This window comes from Podarcis bocagei, assembly GCF_964188305.1.
Source record: "Podarcis bocagei genome assembly, chromosome: 3".
Taxonomy (NCBI): domain Eukaryota; kingdom Metazoa; phylum Chordata; class Lepidosauria; order Squamata; family Lacertidae; genus Podarcis; species Podarcis bocagei.
This window is the reverse complement of record NC_138127.1, coordinates 49,597,990-49,619,497: the sequence shown is the minus strand read 5'-3', so window position 1 is coordinate 49,619,497 and position 21,508 is coordinate 49,597,990. Positions and strand designations below refer to the sequence as shown.

The following is a 21,508-nucleotide window of genomic DNA, read 5'->3' as shown; positions in this document are numbered from 1 at the left end:
TATTAGCTTCAGGATCTGTCCTTCCAGTGAGCACTCAGGGCTGATTTCCTTAAGAATGGATAGGTTTGATCTTCTTGCAGTCCATGCGACTCTCAAGAGTCTCCTCCAGCTCCATAATTCAAAAGCATCAATTCTTCGGCAATCATCCTTCTTTATGGTCCAGCCCTCTCCTGATATTTTGACTAGAACTTTTATAGCTGCTGATGCCAGTAAACTGGGTTGAGGGGGAGGCTTGGTGGACTGAATGAGTTCTATAGGCTGGCAGTTCCTTGATGCCAATTTATACCACCTATCACTCACAGGGTCCAGTGTTGTATATTCTTTCCGTCCCTGAAGTTACATGTACTGTACCCGTACATGAAATTAGAGGCAACTCACCAAGTGACGTCCAAGCCTGGTTCTAGCCCTGGAGTCTCTGTCACAGAGCACCCAGAATTATGAAGCCAAACCATGGTATTTGATTATGATTAATGCATTTTCCAAAACTGGATATGTACAACTTACATTTATCAGTACTTTCATTAATCTCGTATCAGAATACGGTACTTCCATGTCCACCCCTCCATGGTTCCGTTTGTTCGTTATTTTGCTACATATCCTAATACCACCCAAGTCCTTCTGTACACTAACCTAGTTGTTTTTAACTGCTGTTCATATTTCTAATCCTACTTGGAAGTTTCTTTGACTATTATATCTCTTTAAATGCTCCCCAAAATATTCCTACTCTTCCTGTGTCCCTTCTCTCATCTTGATTCCTTATCCTTGCTGTCATAGCAGCAAGTTGCAGAACAAGCCAAACCTAGGTATTTTAGAACCTATTGCTTTTTATTTACTTTTCGGATGAGTATTGCCAATATTGTGAATACACATGGAGAAGAACTTCATAAGTTTACCGTATTGTCTGCTCTATAAGACGCACCAGACCATAAGACGCACCTAGTTTTTGGAGGAGAAAAACAAGAAAAAAAATATTCTGAATCTCAGAAGCCAGAACAACAAGAGGGATCGCTGCGCAGTGAAAGCAGCAATCCCTCTTGCTGTTCTGGCTTCTGGGATAGCTGCGCAGCCTGCATTCGCTCCATAAGACGCACACACATTTCCCCTTACTTTTTAGGAGGGAAAAAGTGAGTCTTATAGAGCAAAAAATACGGTAATTATTTGTGATACTGGAAAACGTCTAATTGCTCCACTCACTTGAATCCCCTTCCATCCAGTGCATTCACTGTTCAGATACACATGCAAAAAATACATATGGATTCTCAGGCATTTCAGTGGAGCAATGCAATCTCTCACACATCTCTCCATTTAAATGAATGCAGATCTTGCCAGCATCAGAGATGAGCTCCCATCCCCATGCCAAAGGAATCACTGGATCCAGACAAGAGCTTGATCTAATAAGATTTTCAATGTAGCATTTTCACTGTGTACACTGAAATAGGAAAAGTAGGGTTTTTTTAATTGCAGTGCTACAGAGATGTAATTCTGGAAATGCTAACAATTCTAAACCATTCATACAATAACATATTGGGGTTGTTTCTGTTCTCCTTATATTGCCCTGTATAAACTATGAATAACAACTGAGAGCTATTTATCAAATTCCATGAGTTGCCTCAGAGTGGAATATTGGTCACTTTATTTTTGATTAAAACTCCACAAATCTGTAACAAAACCTTCAGTCTCTTAAGAACTACTCAGGATGCAGCTCTTGCCAGATTTCCTGCAAGATGCTCATATAATAGATTATATTAGAATTAGTGAAACAATTGTCCTCTGCATGCCATATTTTTCCATGTATAAGACGACCCCTGCCTAAAACAGGGAGGCTAAGTCACAATATCTCCAGAGCAAAAATGTCTATACTTAGCCTGAGGAAAGTTGAACTCTGGAACTCCTTGCCACAAGGAAAGCACCATGGCAAAGAATTTAGCCATTTCCAAAAATGGATTAGGTAGCAGTAGAAAATTATTTCGATAATTACTCACTGATTATGCAAAGCTGTCTCCATCTGCCAATGTTTTGTGATTGGTGGGTATTAGTCATTTGTAGTTGCAAGTGGACCCTGGGAGTAGAAAGTTTGGGAACCTCTGGCTTAAGGCATTTGATGCAATCATAGGGCAGGATTCACCTAACAAACCACATCAATGGAAGGCCTGTGCAATGACTTTTTCTTGCACAACAGGACTTCCCCCCCCCCCACGTGCTGTGCTCCAGAAACCAGCTAGGGTGGGGCTCAGGGGAACCTCCATAAGAGCACATAGCGGCAGTGGGATCATTCCACCTGGCAAGCTGAATTGCTTTGCATTTTTTAATCCAAAACTTGAACTAGAAGTATTATTGCATTATGTCAGGAGCTCTGGAACCGTGATAGTTGTGGATAATGATTTATTTTTTTAAAAAAAATAATATTTATTAAAGTTTAAGAATTACAGAACGAAGTAAAAAAGAAAAAGAAAAAGTAAACAATACAAATCAATACATTACAGTACGTATAAGAAAAAACAAAAGACACAATACATCAAAACAAAAGCAAAAACAATTAAAAACACATCCAATATTTCCATATGTTTATCTTTCATTAACTTGTTTCATCGACCTCCTCACACCTCCCTTTTTTGTGTTCTAGTTATTAATTATTTCAGCAAATCCTTTCCATCTTTCACTGTTTTCTGTCATTTAATTGTCTTAATTTATTTTAACCTTATCTTACCATTAAAACCCTAAAACTTATTTATACTTAACTTCTTATAACATTTCTACTAAAGCCGTATAATTTCATTCCAACATTTTTCTAACACTCATTAATTTTACAATATTTCTCTAAATAAATTTTTAAAACTTTTTTTCCAATCTTCTTCCACCGTCTCTTCTCCCTGGTCTCGGATTCTGTCAGTCCTTTCTATCAATTCCATATGGTCCATCAACCTGCTGATCACCTATCCGAGGCTCTTAACTCTTTTCCATGTCCCTTCTGCAGATCTTCTTCATATTTATACATGTGCTTTACTTTATCTTCTGCTGATTTTGTTCTTAATTTCCTTCCTTTGGCACTGAGGAGTAGATCTCGGGGAAACTCCAACCTAACAATGTCTTTATTCCTACTCGACAGGTCAGCCCATTCTCCATAGTCAGAACTAAAGTCCAAAAGGTATTTCAGAGCGTGTTTCAAAATCCCTCCAAAGCTCAAGGCCCCCACAACTCCAATCTCCCCCTGACCCAAATCCAGGTCCCAAAAGCCAGAACATCCCTGCATAAGGGGATCTATCCAACTTTCCTTCTCCAATCCAAGCGGGACTCCATCCCTCCAAATCTGGCTTTCTCTGGATTCAATCGTAAAAGGCAACAGCTTATGTTCATCAAATTGCCTCTGTAAGTCCAGGGCTCTCTCCACTTGAATTACTTGAGGTTCAACAACAACTTTCTCCTTCATCTTCTCCACAGCTTGCCATGTCAAAACAGATTCCTGAATCAAATCCTGAGTTGTTTCTGTATAGGTATTCACTTTTTGTCCCAAATCAGTCATTTTTTGTCCCAAATTGTCAATTTTAATAATCATTACATCCGTCTTCTTATGAAGCTGTTCCAATAAAGCACTTGTCTTGCAAAATGCAATCACTAAGGCTTCTTCTGTCAACATTCTTGTCCAAGGTCAATCTCTGTTTCTCACGGTCTTTAATCTCTACAGCTGGAAAATTCCCCAGCTCCACTCCTGCAACAGTTAAAACTCCCTCTAGGGGAAACAATTTCTATTTGTATCCGTCCTTTTAAACGCAGATCCAGCAACAAAGTTAGTTCGATTTTCAGTTACTTTTGCTCCTTTTTAAATGCAAAAGGAAACAATGGAAACAATATATTTCTCTTATTTAACTATCTGTCAACATACGTTTTATTCACAGTCAATGAACTTTCCCAAAACGTCGATCTTACTGGCAGCCCGTTCCCAGGTTCAAAACGGTGGTAATTTATCTTCCTTCACTCTCTCTCCTGCAGGCTTAGGCGATCTAAAATTTCCCCCCTCTTCTCCTCCTTCCAATGGGGGTTTAGTAGTTTTAACCGATGGAGATTTAATCCTTTACAAAAGGCTTTCCAGACTTTAGTTTGCAACGTCTTTGCTTCAATCTATTTACAAAAGAGGAAGGCGGACTTCCTGTTTGAAACCTTCCCGTTTCGATGCCAAATTAAGGTGTTTAAAGATCCAATTTTCCGTTCTACTCACTTGTTTAAAGTCCAATTGTCCACAGGAAAAAGTCAGCGCTCTCCGGCAACAGCAATGCAGCTTCACTCTGTGAAAGAAGCAGTCGATTCAAAGCACCGTGCCGCTCACCCCACGTCGCTCCGGGACCCCGAAACCGGGTTTCCCCGTGAGTAGGGGAGGCGCAAAAGGTGCCAGCCGAATCCCACATCCACAGGCTTCTCCCGCCTGTGGTTTTTAGTGGGTCTCCACCTCGCCGTGGCGGTCCAGACCCTGATTTCCACGGAGCGGATTCCTCCCGATCAGAGGAAATCCGCCATTGCCGGAGGCGCTAACCCAGAAGTCTGATAATGATTTAATTTTCATGAGGAAGTATTTATTGACATTTAAATTAGGGACTATGAGTGGAGTGTTGTTTTGAATTTATATGCCAGATTGAGTTAGCTACAACTCACTAATTTCAGTTAATTCATTAAGTTCATTTTTGCCTTTCCCCTACGAAAGCACCCCTGCAGTCTAGACGGGATGTACTTCTTTGGGTGATAAATAATGAATAAATACAGAGAGTGCCATTAGCCATTAATGTAGCAGATTGATTCTCTGGAGCGTGCCGTCTCCATCCTTACTTTAGTGCTTATGCCATCTGCCTTTTGCACTTATCATATTGGGCTTTAGTGAGAGTGAATGAGATTCCCTTATCATTCTTCGTTTACTTCATTTTTACCAATACACGCCAGCCAAAATAGAGCCTTTCTACAGCGACACAGACGAATATATAAATTGGAGGGAAAGTGCTCCATGTTAGCATACCTTTATTGCTCTGGCATAGTGATTTATGTGGCTTACTCATCATGATTAGGGAGCAACTCAGAAGATACTAGTTGTGCGTGTGTTTTATATCTATCTACTTAAAACACATTACCAGAGATTAAGGACTGTAAAGTTCTTATAATACAGGGATAGGAAACCTATGGCCCTCCAGCAGTTGTTGGGAAGTGCCTGCATTGGGTACTATTAGGAACCCCATATGTACTGTCTAAAGGAGAACAGGATATTTTTAAGATGCTGGTGGTGGTAAGTGGATGGTGCAGTTCTGCCAATTGAGGATGGGTGAACATACATCTGAGTATACTGAGCAAAAATCAAGTACGATTTTTTTCATTCTTGGAGGAGGCGGTGCTGTAGTTCATTGGTAGAGCACATGATTTGGATGTAGAAATTTCCACGTTTAGTTTAAAACGGATTTAGTGCTCTTGTGCAACAAACATGATTCTTGATTCATAGCACAGTCTCTCAGCTTACGGCACTACCGCAATTCTCCTCATGGTTGCATTATATTTTTAAACAACCAGGACAGACTGCAGAACAGGCTCTACAAGTGAACATTTTCACTGCAGCAGCAGAAAAAGCAAGTCAATCAATAAAGGGGGGGGGAATGTCCATATAGTGCAGTTCAGTTGCAATAATATACAATTCAAACATGAGAATGACATCATTATGTGTTGCTGCATTTATTCACTAGTAAGAGCTTTCAGACCTGGTGATGCCATGCATATAATTAGCTTAGCTGTCTTGAGCGACCTTCAGGTCCAATCGGGCTGAAGGGGAAGGAGGCAATCACCTCACCTGTCTGTCCCCATGGAGATGCCAGGGCTGGTGTGAACCGACTGTTCAAGCCCTACCTTCAAGGTGGAGTTCCCGTTTGCCTGCAAGAACCGAGCCACATCCTGTTTGCCACTCTGAAGTCATGCCTGCCCACTCCTTTTATGATAGAAGCTGTGTGTGCCAGCTGTTGAATGAATGTCTTTTGTTTGCTTAGCCCTGCCATACACTTGTTCCACCAGTGATCATTGGCTTGCCCATGTTCTATACTGATTTGAACATTAAAGTTTGTGGCAGAAAACAAAATTTGAGCCCAAGTATTTCATGCAGGATATCAGCCACAGGCCACCCACAGTGATCTGCCATGGCTGGCACCCACATGGCAGGCAGTGGTCATGGGAGAATCAGTTTGCTGAAAGATTGGCAAAGCAGCACTGAATCATTTCCCTAACATCCCTCTTTAAGAATCTAAGAAGGACCCTGATGAATGAGATCAAGGGTTCATCCTGGTCTAGCACCCTGCTTCCCACAACGACCATTCAGAATCCTCCAGGAGGACTGAAGACAACGGCCATCTCACGCAGTTGCTCCCCAGCAATGGGTACTTTGAGGTACTCCCCCTCTGAACATTGCCTCTGGAGCCTGCATGTATTCATAATAAAAAGGAGCCATTTCCACTACTGTACTAATACGTCTAATCACAAGTGGAGAACATCAGAAGCTGCCTTTTACCAAGTCAGAACATGGGTTCACCTAGCTGAGTATTGTCTATTTTGACTGGCAGTGGCTTTCCAGGATTGCAGACAAAGGATGCTCCCAGCCTTATCTAGAGATGACAGGAATTGAACCTGGGCTGGGACCTTCCATGTGCAATATGCAAGATGCAGTGGGACCTTCCATGTGCAATATCACTGAGCTACTGTCTTTCTCCATATTTCAAATAGGGAAATGTTAGTATGCCTCTTCAAAAAAAAAGAAAAGAAAAGAAAAGAAAAGGGTATGGTTAATAAGCAAAAACAATTTGATTTTTAAAAACAAAGGGCAGAGTTTTCATTGATGTCACCCCACCCCCAAAGCAAATATACCCAGTAGAAATATTCAATTCTCCCTGTCCTATAATAGTACATTTTGAAGCAGGCAACTGAGGAGGAATCAAGGACAGAACTGACACGCAGCAAGAGAACAAACTCAGCAGCTTTGTCAAATGCTTCTCAGTTTGTCTGTTGCATAACTGCAGTGCTAAATGCTACTCTGACTAATTTCTGCCACGTACAGAGCCAGATTTTCACATCAAGGAGCTGAGGCCAGATTGTCAAATGCTCAGCAGAGAAATGAGGGCCAGATTTTTCCAAAGTGATCAACACCCAACATACATGCTAAAGCACTGAGGTCTTCTAGAAATTCTGGCACATGGCTTTGTTGCCACCTCTGCAGTACAGCTGAGGTCTTGGTTATAAACGCAGGGAAGAGCTTTCTGAACTGCCACTGACTTTGGGGGTGGATGAGGATAGCTTCATCATGTCGTTTGAATCTTCAGTAAGCCATCAAGGATGAACTGTGTGGCAGGAGCTGACCAGATCTTCTGGATGTTGTCACCAGTTCCGCTCCTGGATCTCATCAGAGGGAAGAGTGCTTCAGGGAAGGGACCGTTCTTTACCAAAACTGCAACTATAAGAACTTGTGCTTAAGCTTGCTTTCTCCTCCTCTTTCCCATTCTTTTTTCCTTGTGTGCCATATCTTCTTAGCTGGTAGGCTGTTGGAAAGGGACCACCTTTGAAGTGAATTTTGTAAGCCGTTCTGAGAGCTTTTGGGGGGGCTGATGGGCTGGATATAAATCCTGAAAAGCAGTTCCAGTTGCAATTCTTTCTAAAATACCTGGAAAAATAAGAAAATCTTAACTTGAGGCCAACAAATTGTGAAGTCAGCACCAGACACACCTCCTTTGCAAGAACATTCTAAAGTTGGAGAGCCACCACAGAACGGGCTCTCTCCTTTATGACTACACAATAGGTAAAGGTAAAGGACTCTGACCATTAGGTCCAGTCGTGACCGACTCTGGGGTTGCGGCACTCATCTCGCTTTATTGACTGAGGGAGCCGGCGTACAGCTTCCAGGTCATGTGGCCAGCATGACTAAGCTGTTTCTGGCGAACCAGAGCAGCGCACGGAAACGCCGTTTACCTTCCCGCCGGACTTTGCACTTTGACATGTTCTCAAATTGCTAGGTTGGCAGGAGCAGGGACTAAGCAATGGGAGCTCACCCCGTTGCGGGGATTCAAACCGCCGACCTTCTGATGAGCAAGCCCTAGGCTCTGTGGTTTAACCCACAGCGCCACCTGCGTCCCTACACAATAGACCTTTGTTAAAGCAATGTTTGGAGAAAGGCTTCTACAGAAGATCTTACTACACAAGCAGGCTAGTTTGAAGATAAGATATAAAGAATTAAAACAATATACAAAGTGTTCTAGTTGAACCTTACCGTAAACCAAATGTTCGCACTGGTATTCAAACTCCATTTGCATTGACAGCTTTTGTCTGAAGCAGCCACAATATAAAGGTGTTAAGAGTGTCTGCTTCACACACTGTAATTGCTGTTAATTAATTTCATTCCTAGACAAAAAACAAAAAAACAAAACAACGTCTAATAAAGCTACATTGCAGATCACCATAGTGCTGTAGTCGACTCAGCCCCTTTTCTGCTTTTGCAATTCTGAAAATCTTTAAGGAAAATTGTTGAGCTCTGCAGTACACCCAGATAGAAACTGGAACACAAAAAAGATGAGGGCAAAACAGAATAAATGTTTGAAGCTTCTAGTTTCTACTGATGCCCATCAGAATATTGGGAAACAAAGACTGCATTCAAGGGAGTTGGCCACATTCTGTCTTGATGAAGATTAAATGACAAAAATCAAGAGAGACAAAGAACAGGTGAAATAATATCTTACATTAGATCAGCTACCTGCACTTGACAAACATTACACCTTTTGTAGCATATTAATATGAATGTTTTCTCAGAAGTAAGTTCCAATGTATTCAATGATGCTTACTTGTGAGAAAGTTTGCTTAGGGACGCAGCTTTAAATTAGGGGCACCATTTATACAAATACTTGGCCCAATAAGAAAAAGAATTTTATTTGTTCCTTTATTCTGTGAAACCTATAGAAGTGTAACAACTGAAATAACATTGCCTACAACCCATTTTTCTGCTAATATTTCATAACTTGTCGCTTTGTTCTCATGTGCATCTTATTTCTTGGAGACATCTTGCATTTTTTTATACCAGCACATTTGCAAATGGTCAAATAATACTTTTTCACTCATCAAATACTGTAAAAATAAAATGTAAAAATGAATATTCAAGACAAGCTGGGGGTGGCACTCAAGAGATTCATTTATCTTCAATTTGGAGTGCTCCTAATGGTTTGGCAGATTTTTCAGGCAGCTCCCGTTCAACTTGCTACTTAGCTGAAAGGGGGATCTGACAAGTAAAAACTGCATTATTTAAATTCAACTTTTTCAGGGTCTGGGGAACTTAAAATGATTCCCCCCATTAAGGGCTCAATATCCATAATTACAGTTGTCTAATAATCCTACCAGTTCTGTATTCTGTTAGATGTCATTATCATTTATGTCAAATAATAACACATATTAATGCACCATAGGTTAGTTCTGCTCATAACTTGTTTAATATGTAGGTATAGATTTTATGTATATATATTGCGATAAAACTTGCATTTAGAATGCAACGCTCCAGAGCAGGGACACATATTCCTCAGCTACATGATTTGATCTGGCCATTGCTATGCAAACACTGTAGCATATCCCTTCATCTTAATTCCCCTTTGCTAAGATCCTTCACCCTTCACCTTATTCGAGGAGATTCAAATAATGTAATATCATCATGGAATTAGAGAACTGGGAGGGTCCCAAAGGTCCTCAGAACTGATATTGCACAAGATATTCCACATACATTTCTCTTAAAATGCATTTGCCTATGTACTGAGCTGTATGTAAGATGTTGTTTTTGTTATTTAAATTTCTATACTTCTCTTCATCCGAGGATCACAGGGCAGTTTACGATATAAAAACACAGAAATGCATAGTGTAGTAACAGACAAAAACAATCCCCCAGTTTAAAAGGCCATAAATTGTTTAATTAGCCAAAGGCTTGGGAGAAAGATATGTAACAAAGGTACCAGGCAAGTGTCCCTGTGAAGAGCATTCCATAAGTGGAGAGCCACCACAGAAAAGGCAGTAGTAGGGGCTATTGAATTGCCTTGTTACCGAGAACATATTAAGCTGCAATATATTGAGTAAGACCATTGATCCATCTTGCTCAGAATTGTCTACATTGATTGGCAGTGACTTTCTGTGATTTCAGACTGGTCTCTCCCAGCTCTACCTAGAGATGCCAGAGATTGAACCCGAGACCTTCTGCATGCAAAGCACATGCCCTTCCACTGAGTTATGGCTTCCCTACTGCGTATATATGACAAGGAATACGTTTTAAAATGGACACACACATCAAGCGAGTGTTGTTATTCATGCTACAGACACCACTGATGTGCATCAGAACAGCCAGATGAGATAGAACAGAAGTGATGGGAAGAAGAAGAAGAAGATGGGTAGGCAAACTAAGGCACGGGGGCCGGATCCGGCCCAATTGCCTTCTAAATCCAGCCCGTGGACAGTCCAGGAATCAGCATGTTTTTACATGAATGTGTGCTTTTATTTAAAATGCATCTCTGGGTTATTTGTGGGGCCTGCCTGGTGTTTTACATGAGTAGAATGTGTGCTTTTATTTAAAATGCATCTCTGGGTAATTTGTGGGGCGTAGGAATTTGTTCATCCCCCTCCCCCAAAAAAATATAGTCCGGCCCCCTGCTGAAAAAGTTTGCTGACCTCTGAAGAAGAGTTTGTATTTGATATCCCACCTTTCACTCCCCTTAAGGAGTCTCAAAGCGGCTAACATTCTCCTTTCCCTTCCTCCCCCACACAAACACTCTGTGAGGTGAGTGAGGCTGAGACTTCAGAGAAGTGTGACTAGCCCAAGGTCACCCAGAAGCTGCATGTGGAGGAGCAGGGAAGCGAACCTCGTTCACCAGATTACAAGTCCACCACTCTTAAACACTACATCATGCTGGGTCTGGTAAAATGCTTGCCAGTATTGCACATATACTCTGTAAGCACTTACTATCCCACATGCAGAGCTGGCATTCCATTGGCCCAGCCAGGGGGGCTTCTGTGCTGACTCATGTTTAATGTGCTTCTTAGGTTTGGTGATACGCAAAATGGTTGAAACAACTGCATTTATACGTAACAGAACATACATGGAACAACTACCCAAGCAGCCCTAAAAGAGTGAGATTCTACCTATGGTGCCATCAGCCTGAAAGTTGAATGACTTGGGCATGTACTTAATGGATGCGCTAGTATCCAATGTACTCCAAGATTAAACAATTTCTAATATTCTAGACACCATGTGTATGTTCTTATACCACATACGCTATGCAGTTTTTAATAAGTCACTTATTGGAAGTGATTCACACACCTCCCCAAATTAATAAATATGTGCAAACAGCTTTGAATGAGTCAGAAATGAGTCTCTAGTCTCCTTTACTTTGAATTCCTGTGAACAATTTGCAACTTGTATATGTAGTGTTTCATCTGGGTACATAGAATGCTTTAGCTATGTCAAAACTTGTATTCCCTCTCTCACCAAATGGAAAATTATAAGATACCTCTTAATTCTTCTGTTTCTTTTTGCTGCCTGAAATTTGTCGTCCTTATCGTCTCCATTTGCAACTCTGTGTAAATAAATGCCCACCCTCCCAATCTTTTCCAGTTTTTATCAGTGTTTCTATTAAACAATGACCTGGAGGCTTTAACTAGACCATTTTGTTTTATTTTTAAAATTCCTCTTGAAACACTGTAATATTTGCTGCTGCAAACAGTATAAAATGCTGCCACAGGGGATCCAAGCATGGTACAAACTTTACTTAACACTGTGTGATTCTTAACAACTTGATCTCAGAACGATTACTGTCCTAGGTCACATTTCTCAGTTGGAGTTCCCTAGAGCTGCTTCTTTCCATGCCCCTATTCACATAACATTTTAATTCCTACTATTATTACAGACACTCAGGACCAATCCCAGAGGGTACTGCATTTCACATAGCCAGGAAAGTGCTTTTGGTATGAACAAACAGATTGCAGTTCTTCCGAACTACCAGTCCAAGGTTGTGGCAGTGTGGCTAAACTCTAATTTGAGGTGGTGGTTTTAAATTACAACTCTACGCTATAGAAGTAAATGCCAAACCTTGGCAGGATGTGTGAAAATCGAAAGTAGCTGCAAATTACCCAGAAATCAGAGAACTACAAGAGCTTCCATTTCAAATATAATAACGTGTGCTTCCTTTTAGTTTCTTACAGGAATTGTACACTATGTTGAAAAAGATGGATCAACAGCTCAAATCCATGCCCACAGACCACACTGTAAAAATAACCAATGCAATGTTTTGTAGTGCCACAGTGGCACAAAAACACAAATCGGAGGTGTAGCTTTTTGTATGGAGTCTCTCCAAATCCACCATCAAATCACAACTTTGCCTATAGACTGTGTCATGCTTCAGATTTTTGGTTTTGTGTGGGATATGCAACCTTAGTCATATTCAGAGAAGACACATAATGCCAGATACCACTTGGTAGAAAGGAACATGGGGAGATGTATTATACAGTCAGACCACTGCCCATCTAGCTCAGTGGTTCCCAAACTACCCTCCCCTTGCAAAAAAAAAAAAGACTAATTGAAAATTGCTGGTCTTGACAGTCTACTTAATTATTTTTCTGCCTGTTGTAGCAATTGTAATGTGATATGCTAGGGGCTGTACTTTTACTGCTGCTTTTATTTCCTATAAATTGTATTTTGTAGTATTACAAAATACAATTGCAGTATTACATTTTGAATTCCATAGAAGTCAAATTCCAATACAATAAAATAAAATACAAGAAATAAAAAACAAGTAAAGTACAAGTAAAAACAATACCAATATTTAATGTGGTGGATGTGATAACTCCCATCTTCAGCCACAAATGCACAGATGGACCGTGGACCACCTGAATAGCAACCCCTGATCTGAGTATTGCCTATACACTGACTGGCAGCAGCTTTCCAGGATTTCAAGCAGGGGTCTCTCCCAGCCCTACCTGAAGATGCTGAGGATTGAACCTGGATTGAACATTCTGCATGCAGAGCAGATGCTAGACCCCAAAGCTATAAGTCCATGGTGATTATTATTAGGTGTTTTTTTTATTAAGTTATGTTAAGTCCATAGAAAAGGATGTGCCTTTGAAGATGGCTGGGGGGGATGGGCGCCATGTGAAAACCACAAGGAAGTCTCTTTGAGCCTGTATTTTTTTTTATACCGCTGCAGCAACATACAAGTTTTGGTTGCACAAGTTTTATGGCACCGTTTGCTGATGGTTTTGTGTGATCCGAACTTAAGTCATGCGAATTTAGATTCTACTAGATCCCATTTTCCAAATTCCATCCCATTCCATATCTGCTTGAGAATGGCTCAAACCCACCAGAGGTAAAGAGCTGCAAATTTTGATTGGCTCAGAGAGCGCAGACAAACTCCGAAGTTCATACTATTCAGACTGACAGTCCTTTGAAAAAAGGAGTTGCTGGCGTTCCCATAACATTCCTGAAAGAACGTCATCTGATCTGGACAATTTCTATAAATCTGCAAATCAACCAAAAATATGTTTTATTACGACCCCCCCGGCACCTCTTTAAAATGAATTTATTTATCTGCCATGGGGGAAAAAATACCCCCACCAAAACGCAAGTAAATACTGCGGCTAATCACCAAAGTCAAAGCAAGATCATTCCCTAAACTATTCGTTTCCCGCCTGGAAATCCACACCGGCTGCTGCTGAAGCATCGCCGCTAAGTGAGACATTTTGTTTTCAAAAATCACATGCCGCCGAGGACAAGGCAGAAGCCGCGAGGCCGCAGGAGCAACAGCGAGGTCCCGCCAGCATCCGACGAACTTCCCCCGGGCGCATGGAGCGAAAAGGGCAGCGGGGCAGGCGATTCGCCGCGCAGCCGCCTGCGCCAGAAGGCCGGAAGAAGCCGCAAAAGGCGAACTTTGAAAAAGAAAGCAAGGAAGAAATGCCGCAGGAATGACCTTGGCCAGGCGAGGGAGGCGGAGACCGGGGACGGAAAGCAACCAAAAAGGGCGGAGGAGGAGGAGGAAGGGGAGCCTGGTCGCGGGAAAGAAGATCCCACCCACATCCTTAAAGGAAATTCTCAGGCGAGGAAGTCGCACAACTTTTTTTTTTTTTTTTTTGCCCGGCAAGTTGAGACCGGCTCTCCTGGGAGTTCCCTCCGCGGGGGGAGGGAAGAGGAAGCGAGAGCTCCCCTGACCGGCGAGGGAGGCGCGCAGCTCTCCGCTCTCAGGGAGGAGGCCCCGCCCCCTCTCTCTCCTCCTCTCCCTCCCTCTCTCCGCCCCGCCTCGGTGCCCCTCTCCTACGCACTCCGCCTGTCAAAGGCGCGCAGCGGAGCCCGCGGCGGCTCTCTCGCGCTGCTGGCCTTCTGGTTCAGCCTCCTCGCCTGCCTCCCTCCCTCCCCGGGACGCGCTGGGGGATCCGATGACATCACTGGCTGAGCTCTCCCCTCGCTCGCTCTCCCCTTGTAACTTCTGTTCTGGGAAGTGGTGCCAGGAATAACCCAGTCTGTCTGCAGATCAGAGGCTCCTATCATCCAGAAGGGAGGAGAAAAGGGGGGGGGGACGCACACCACACCACACCACACACACTACAACTGCGGCTTCTCGGGCCTGCCCTTGATACGTGTGGATGTGTGTGTGTATATATATACACATACATACATATATATGCGCGCGTGTATAGGTGTTTTTATGTAATAAAGTCGAGCTGAAGCGGAGAGAGGGAAAAGAGAAGGCGGAAAAGAGCCAAGCAAGATGAATGATCGGTTTGAATAGAAACACACGAATCAGACGCCCTTTGGCTGTCGGAATATCTCTTTCTGCCTCTCTATATAAAGCAATGCAGCAAGGCATTTAAAGGCAGACCCAGGCTTAGCAAGAGAGCAACAAGAAATCACACACGGGCCGGTCGTCAACAACAACAACAACACCACCAGCAGCAGCAGCAAGAAGGGCGGCAGTTAGAGGGCTTTCCTCCTTCTCGGTGACTCCCAGGTGAGCTCCTGCTGCAAATACTCACCCCCTTCTTTTTCCTGTGGGGCTCGAAGCAACTGACAACCCTCTGAGGTGGTCTTGATTGCTACGGTCAGGGGTTTTACTGTCACTGTGTGTGTGTGGGGGGGGAAGAGGCCGTGTCATGTCGCTGTTTGTTTTTGTCCACCCCCACCCCCTTTGGTAGTCGGAGAGCAAGTGCTTTTGCTGGCTTGCGTGCATGTACTGAAAGAAGGCTTTGAAATAATATACATACACAGGGGGGAGAGCTCAAGGTTTTGCCAGCGGGGGTGAAAAGGGGGGACTTGGTGTGTTCGGATGGGTAGCATCACTTATCCCCCCCCCCCGCATTTCCCTGAACTGCTCAGTTTCCTTTGGGGAGATGGTGCCGAGGAAGGAGGGGCCGGGGGGAGCTAGGAATATGTGCTGGTCTCCTTTCGCTGCTGCGCTGGGATGCTCAAGCATTTCCGATGCAGTCGATAGAGCGACTAATGGAAGCCTTGAGGGCAGAGGCAGCCCCAGGCTCTGTCACCACCACGTCCTCGGGAAAGGCTCGGGTCTATCCAGGGTGGCTTTTGCTTCGTGTTTATAAGAAGTTCATATCTGGCAACCTTCGCTAGGAACCGCCTCCCCTCCCCTTCCCTCCCTCCCCCGTCCAGAAAACCCTCCGTCTCTCCCTCACAAGTCGCCGTTGCTTCCCCCTTCTTTCTCTCTCTCTCTCTGTGCGCAAAGGGGAAGGTCTTCGCTAGTGGCCTTACTGCTAGGGAATGTGGGGAATACCCAGCATGTAAGTGTATGCAGATGAGGCGCAGGCTGCCTTGCGTAATCTCCTCCTGTGGGGAAGAAGTATGTGCATGGTTACTAATGAGCAGATGAGGAGGCGGAGGAAGAGCAGAGAGCGAGCAAGCGAGCGAGCGAGAGAGCCCCAGAGGAGGCGACGCGACACGGCTGCCGCTGCTGGGCTGAGGCACCGCTCTGCCCATGTCAAGGTAGCTGGCGGCGAGGTGAAGGGGAGGGCAAGCCCCCCTCCGCGTGTGCGCGCGCTTGCTTGGCTGAGGGGACCGAGGGGGCCTTGAAGGGCGGCGCACGGTGTCCGTGTGGGGGGGACGGTTGCTGTCGGAAGGAATTTCAGTCACCGCCTCCAAGGGCTCAGGGTGACTTGGCAGTAGCCGCCGCCACCGCCTGAATTGCCTTCGGTTCGACGTCGTCTTCGCCTTGCGGCCGTGGGGCGGAGGTGGCATGTGGGAGCCCCTGGAGGGGGGCCGAGGAGGAGGAAGCAGCAGCAGCAGCAGCAGCGCGTGGCGGCGGCGGCAGCAGCTGTGCGCGCGGGGGAAGAAGAAGAGGAGCGCGCGCGGAGCTGCTGCGCGCGCCGTGGGGGGGGGAGAGTTTGGTTTGCGACGAATGTGCGCAGGGCGGACAGGGGTAAAGGGAGAAGGCTATCTGGTGTGTTGCGCCTTTATGTCTGTTCCCTGAAGTGGGTGGAACGTTGGCCCGTTCCGGGAATGTTCCATGACGTGTAAAAGCCACAGGAAGGGGGTTAACAAGGGGCTCTGCCTGCTGCTGCTGCTGCTGTTGCTGCGAAAGCAGATGTGATCTCCCTCTCTCTCCCCTCTTCTGCACATGGGCTCCCCTGAGGGGTTTGGAACGAAGGCGCTTTCGCCCCCCCCCCACCCTCCGTCCTCCTCCCCTTCCACCCTCTCCTATTTGATTGCAGAGAAATGCATTTCTTATATAATGCGTGTACATATGGATGTTTGGGTATGATTATGTAACGCGCACATCCATGCTTGTGCCGATTCCCCCCCCCCCCCTTAAGCATCTACTTGCCTGAGAGCGTCCTTTGGGGGAACTGAAGGAGGCAGGCAGGGAGGGATAGAGCCGGTTTCCCTGGCAGTTTCCCTTTAGAATTTATTACCCCTGTAATGATGGGAAGCTGGCATTTCAAGGGGAAATCCCTGGTTTAGTCTGGACGGCAATACTCCACGTTTATTTTTTCAGAGAAACATGTATGTCATTTTTCAGGCTTCGAAGGGGGTCCCTAAACATGATTCTCAACCTGCAGTGTCCCTGAGCTACAATAAATATTATTATACCCCATGCAGTGATACACTATACAGAGTGCTGTGAAAAAGGATGGCAGCTCCCCTCCACCCATGTTTATTGTAGCTCTTAAGAAAAATACGCAAAAATGTTTCCTACCTATCCAGTAACAGAGGCCTAATGTAAGAATCTGTTTATTTGTTATGAATTAGTAAGGCCCTGGTCTCCCCCTCCACACTTGCTGTATGCCACAATAATTTTGTTGCTTTTCTTTTTAGATTGTGTATGTTGTACTTATTAAAAACATGAAGCATTTACGTCATTGTGTGTGTGTATATGTGTACACACACACTTCTACTTTGTTGGGATGCAGTTACTGACTGATACTGTATTTTTTTCTCCTGAACTCATTATTAGGCCTTCATTATCAGACATATGAATTAAATTGAAATATTGCTATTGGAGTTTGAGTCTGCACATGTGCTAATATATATTATATTGACAGAAAGTGATCAGTTGGTTTGTTTTTTTCTTTTCTTTACGGAATTAATAGACATGAGTTTTAGAGAATATTAGCTATTGTGTGCTATACAAATGTTAATAATGAATGTTAATAATGAATGTTAATAATGAATGTTGTGGTCTTACTATATGACACTGGTTTCAGTGGAATTGCAAGTAAATGAGTTTAGGAGCTTTAGCATAGTAAAGCTTTAGTTTAGTATAGTATATTCTGTAGCTTGCTAAGAGGAAACATGATTTATATCCATACTTTCAAGATAAATAAATTAATGTCTATGCATAAGTTTGCAGGATGTGGTACAGTGTTACCTTTATTGTGCTATCTAAATAAAGTTATTGGTTCAAAGAATATCTGTGGGCAAAAGATCCATGGGAATCTTGGCACTGTCATTGGTAAAACACTGATCATAGCTGGCATTTGATACCAGTTCATAAAATCAATTTTTTTTAGTTCAATTTTTTTCTCATGTAAACATTCTGAAATTTTGCTTGGGCTCCTGTATTATGTCAGTTTTTCATTAATAAAAATGTATTACTGGAAACGTTTATATGTTCATTATAAAAGTTATATTTGTTTAGTACTTAAGGTTACTTAATATTTCCATTTCCTAATCTCTGACTCTAGCATTACCTCCAATATGGTTTTTGAGCTCTGTTATTCTTAATTTTAGATGTGCTTTTATTAGAGATGATAGGAATTTGTGCATGAAAGTTAAGAAACAGGAAGTTGTATACGTGTAGGGTTTCAGTGACAATATTGTGGTTGAGGTCTGAAAGATGGCAGGAATATTTACAGAGCAAACCTGTGCAGGTCTACTCAGAAGTAATTCCTGCTAAATGGGTATAAGAGTCCATCCTTAATGTTCAGAAATTTAATGTAGTTAGAGATAGTGTTTTAATTCCAGAAAGCATGAGTTGATTTGGTTTTTCCTTACTGATACAATGTTCATAAGACAAAAAACAAGATCACAAATTGATCTTTACAAATTGGATGAAACAAAAATGTTTTGGCATGGAAATAAGGGATTATATGCATCGTACAACATAATGTTTTTGCTAGGATAGAGGATTTAAATTTTGTCTTACTTGGCTTTCCTACGCAGTTTGTGTACATGCGCATGTGCATACATGTACACACACGACTGAGAACCAAACTCTAGTAAAAATATTTCAAACTTTCTCAGGATCCCACAGTTCATGCCTGTGTAGACTGTTCTGCAAGCCATTCCTTGGGCTGACATATTTTAATACTGGCATGAGAGGACAAATTATCCCATGCTGCTTGAACCTGACCACTGTACTAGCACAGCTGCTGCCTCCTGTCCTACCATTGTAGAAGTCTAAAAGGTTCTGCCATAAATTTTGTAAGGCCAACCTTGTGAATGGTATCTTTACAAGTATCCAAATATATGAGACACAGGAGTTATTGCGGCATATGCAAATATGACTCTGCATATTATTGTTACATTTGAGCTTCATAGTAGCCCTGTAAAATAGCTTAAGCTGAAATACAGTGGCCTGCATAAGGGTGACCTGTCAACTTCGGTGCTAAATGGGGATTCAGATTTGGGTTTCCCACATCCAAGCTGCACACTCAAGCCACATCACACTGGCTCCGTCTGTGTGTTTAATATATGTATTTTTGCACACTCTTTGCTTCCATTGGGCGGGAAAGGTTTTTGGTAGACTGTTGATAAAACAGTGTGGCTACGTTGAAGAAGCAAACCACCAGTTAATTTAAGGTAGACCTTGTGAGGCCTAGGGCCAGGTGGGGCTGAATATTTTGTTGACAGTCTATAACAAGTGAAGCATGGATGTGGGGGAAGCAAGTAGGCTGAGAGTTGTGAAGTAGGAACAGAGCTGGGCAGTGTGAAAGTTGGGGTAGGATATGTTCTGTAAACCTTAAAAGACTCAGGATATATTTGTTGGGGGGGGGGCATATAAGGGGCCATAGATTAAGTTGAAGGGGCAGGGTGGCCAAGTATGGGATAAGGTGAATGCTGATTGGATGTTAACAGCTAAATCACTGGCCGGAAATCTCACTTATGAAAGACTGTGACACAAAACGTTCCAATTTCCTCAGTTGGCGTAAATGACCAAATGTAACTTGGCCAAAGAAAGCAAATTTGGAATATATGCTTCCCTAATATTCATATAATTAATCCGAACGCTGTGTCACCAATGTAGAAATGGACCAAAAGGATTTTGATTACTGTATATTTTCTCATGTGTGAGATCTGTTTATAGTCCTTGTTACCATGAGGACAAAACACAGAAACACATGCATGCATGTTGGCTTTGCTGAGTAATCGTGCGTCTGTCTTAATATCTTATACTGGATCATTACTTATATTATCTACTGGTAGACTAATGTGGCCTTCCATCAAGAAAAACACACACACACCACAATATTATGAGGAGTTGAATTTTAATAGTTTTCAATCAGTTCAGGGGACGTGGGGACGGACTAGTAATCAAAATAAACGTTGGCCTTAAAACCTTGGAAATATCCTCTGATATAGGGAAAAAAGCTATCACTACACTATGCACTTGACCAGATGTACATATTTTATTTATATTGAGAATCAATGAAAAATGTAATTTATGCAACCGTAAAAGAGGCAAGTACCATTTTGCTTCAGTTTCTCCATTAGTGGGGAAAATGTCAAGTTAATGTTTTTTAAAATAAAAGATGCAGCTTTTATTCAAAATTTTGTATAATTTGGATTTTATTATTTAAAAGCCAGTTATATAATATGTCCTTTAAAAATAACTTGATTCAAAATCATATCTGGATATAGTGCAAATGCATTAAAATCTATATTAATGATATCTTAAAACTGAATTCATGGCTGTCAAAATCATTGTGTTAAAGGCTTTCTATGTAAAAGAAGAGGTCAGGGATGAAATATTTGACTTGAGAGGTCAAGGAATGTAAATATGACATAAATGCTGCATATGGATGGTACGATGAAGTTTAAGATCAACCATGGTTTATTGTGACAGTAATGTGCAGCAGCAGTGAGTCCCTCGGGCTTGTGCTATCTTCTCTTATGGTGAGACCACAAGGAGTTCAGAAGCCTTCACTTGTGGTTTTGATCAGCTGCAGCTTGTGACACAATAAATTGTGGCTGATCACAATGTTTCCAACAAGGAAACTCCAAGCCATGGGATATGAAGTTGAACTGTTTCAATAAACCATAGTTAAGATTAACCACCATGGGATTTGGATGTAACACTAAACTATATTTAATCATAAAGGAAGCAAAAGCTTCTGATCCCCTCCTTGTGGCTGTACTGAAGGAGGAAGCTTGAGGATTCTGCGGCTCATTCCCATCACAATGAATCATGGTTTAGCATGTATGCCCATTCAAAATAATACATAATTGTGAACAGCACAAACATTTAACTTCCATGTTATGGAGTAACACTGTTCTGCTCAATAATTTACTATCCCTTCTCTTCTAAAATTCTGTACACTTACAATGCAGTGGTATGTATGTCTATTTAAAAGTAAGTACCATTGAGTTGGTAAGTGTGTTTAGGATTACAGTCTAAGTCTTATAGTAAGTAATCTTGGTTTGTGGCTTTGCATATGTATAGAGAAAACCAAACACAATTCTTGATTGATCTTCCTCTAACCAATGTGATACCTTCGGATGTTCAATCAATTAATCAATCTCCTTTATTGGCATAGAAAAACTGCATCATATACACGGATCTCAGAACACAACACAGTTAACAAAACATAGCAGGAGATACTTTAGGATAGAACTGTCCAGACATTGTGAGTTACGATAATGGCTCCTAGGACCTATGCTGACATAATTTCATGGCGTCACTCAAAAATCTTGCCACATTCTCCACAATGTTGTTACTACAGTGGTACCTCGGGTTACACAGGCTTCAGGTTACATGCGCTTCAGGTTGCA

The 21,508-nt window shown here is 42.6% G+C and overlaps 1 protein-coding gene and 1 long non-coding RNA gene across 6 annotated transcripts in view; one reads left to right on the top strand and one right to left on the bottom strand.

Moving 5' to 3' along the window:
• Positions 1-7,605: 7,605 nt before the first annotated feature.
• LOC308582839 lies at positions 7,606-15,800 on the bottom strand. 2 transcript variants are annotated; one of them, XR_014005909.1, is made up of 4 exons: positions 15,697-15,800; positions 15,043-15,126; positions 8,270-8,400; positions 7,606-7,666 (listed from the first exon to the last, which is right to left on the bottom strand). It is a non-coding gene; the product is annotated as an uncharacterized lncRNA (long non-coding RNA). The 2 variants fall into 2 exon arrangements; XR_014005910.1 differs by lacking the exon at positions 15,697-15,800 and having other exon boundaries at positions 15,043-15,325.
• Positions 14,658-21,508, top strand: part of HIVEP2 (HIVEP zinc finger 2) — a 136,375-nt gene continuing 129,524 nt past the window's right edge. For 3 of the 4 annotated variants that reach the window (XM_081186265.1, XM_081186261.1, XM_081186263.1), the window contains exon 1: positions 15,818-16,003. The gene's annotated coding sequence lies outside the window, so the exon portion shown is untranslated. Of the gene's footprint in view, positions 15,018-15,817; positions 16,004-21,508 lie in introns of those variants that run through there. The other variant, XM_081186262.1, reaches the window with a different exon arrangement.